Source organism: Muntiacus reevesi, chromosome 7, assembly GCF_963930625.1.
Source record: "Muntiacus reevesi chromosome 7, mMunRee1.1, whole genome shotgun sequence".
In the NCBI taxonomy this organism is placed as follows: domain Eukaryota; kingdom Metazoa; phylum Chordata; class Mammalia; order Artiodactyla; family Cervidae; genus Muntiacus; species Muntiacus reevesi.
In genome coordinates, this window is record NC_089255.1 from 19,422,431 (window position 1) to 19,424,876 (window position 2,446).

Consider the following 2,446-nt stretch of genomic DNA (forward strand, 5'->3'; position numbering starts at 1 on the left):
TCACAAGGAAACAGTAACTAGGAAGCTGATAGGAGAGGCCGCTTTCTGTGATACGGACCAAGACACACAGAAAGTCATTCTGCAACAAGAGTGAAGCAGAGGCAGATTCAGAGAAATGTACAGAGACAAGAGACTTTCCAAAAGAGGGTTTTTGAATTCTTTAAGGTGCTCTAGCCTCTGGTTCTATTCCTGAGGTCAGGTGGCATCTTTGTTCCAGGGTTCTTCCATTAAACTTTCTTTCTGCTTATGATAGCATTTTGTTTTAGGTTTTTGTTGCTTGCAATCAAAAAGCAAGATTCTGTCATTCTTACTGGAAAGCGGGACTGCCTTGTTTCATGTATCTTCTGAGGATAAAATTTTCGAGGACTGCTGGGAAGCAAATGTCAGAATACTGCGTCTTTCAGTCTTCATTAAGGTGTCACAAGAATGGAACATGCTCAAATACGGCAGAAAGCTGCCTGGAAACCACAAGGCCAGGGTGTAACTCTGTTCTGTGAAGTCCTTTTCGCCTGTTGCCAGTTGCCTGAGACTACTGAGGTCAGATAATCATGGGCTTTACTGAATTACAGCTGCCAAATTATCTACTATGCTGTTTCTACAGCTATCAATTATCCCCTTTCTCTCTTGAATCTTCAACACATCCCTCTATATTTGCTCCTCTTATCAGCATTTAAGTCCACTCCCCTCTCAACAAAATCCGTTCGAGAATTCCCAGCTCTTTCTTCCTTCTTCTTCTTCCTCGAAGAAGCTGTTCAGACTCAGTGCCAAGCCTTAGCCATCAGGTGGCCTTACTCTCTGCTATAAACGCACTTACTAAGGTTGCAAAGAGCACCTTATCACCAGATTCAACGGATGGTTTTCAGATATTACCTTACTTGACCTTTCGGGAGCACATGACACTACTGATCATCCCTATAGTCCTGAAACATTTTCTTTCCTTGGCTTCTGTGGTACCATATGCCTCTGGTTTTCTTTCATGTCTGCTTGTTTCTTTGCAAGTTCCTCTTTCTGTTCTATACTTTAAACATACCGGTGTTCCTTGACTTTTCACCTAGCCTTCCTTTCTGTCCTCAACTTTCCTGGGACAATTGAAATGCTTTCTAGGCATTATCATATATACCTGAGTATAAGACAAACACCCTCCCTCTTTCAGCATACAATAATCTCTCAGAAAAGAGGGAGTCACTTTATATTCATTCTGACCCTCAAAAAGGCCTTGAACAACAAAATGCTCTTTGGGGGAACACACATTAGTACACAATGATCTCATTCAATGTTCATCTAGAAGCCACCTGACAGAATTGGTAAGAAAGGAAACAAGGAAATTTAACACAGATTTAGACATTACTTCTAAAAAATTCCTTCATGCTTGCAAATATTGGATGTCCTTGTAAACAAGTCTTTGAAAGATGATATAGAAGAGGATATGATAGTGAATATGATTACAGGATGAATGACATAATGTGATTAGATATAGTGGTCTGAAATAAAATTCTCAGTGACAGTATCATCTATTGGGTCAAAAACTTAGGTGGAAGGGGAGATGAATGTCTTTTAAAACTATGTCAGAAGGACTTCCCTGGTGGCACAGTGGATAAGAATCTGCCTGCCAATGCAAGGGACATGGGTTCTATCCCTGGTCCGGAAAGATTCTGCATGCCACGGAATAACTAAGCTGACGCATCGCAACTACTGAGCCTGTGCTCTAGAGCCTGGGAGCCACAGCAACTGAGCCTGTGTGCTGCAACTACTGAAGCTCATGCACCCTAGCACCCGTGCTCTGCAAGAAGAGAAGTCAGCACAATGAGAAGCCTGTGCACTGCAACGAAGAGTAGCCCTCAAGAGCTGCAACTAGAGAAAGCCCAGGCAAAGCAATGAAGACCCAGCGCAGCCAAAAAAATTGAATGAATAAATAATTTTAAAAATTTGCCTGCACCTGAAAAAAAAAATACTTAAAAAAAAAAAAAGCAATATCAGAGATTCAAAATGTGACCTTGGTGATCATAAATCTCTATCAGAAGTTTCAATAAAATTATTTTTAAAATTACATTTTATAGAAATAAAATGTTTTATTTTTAAATTACATTTTACATTTTACTTTAAATATGTAATTTAAAGTAAGTATAATTCAATTAATACATTGAGCATTATAAGTGGATTCTTGATTATTTCACCTATATCTCTAAAAATTTCTACATTCAAGTTGACAACAATTTTATTAAGTGGAGGGATTTTAATTGGGAAAATGGGGCCTCACCCTGTATTCAGAGGCACCTTACATTTGGGTATATATGGTTTAGCTGATGACTCACCTCTCTCTGGCCCAGGTCTCCCTGTGAAACTCTAGAGGTAAATAACAAACAGTTCACTGTTTCTACTCAAATGTCACACAGACACTTTAAATTAAACTTGTCCAAAGTTAAACTCACTGTCTCCCATTACTCCT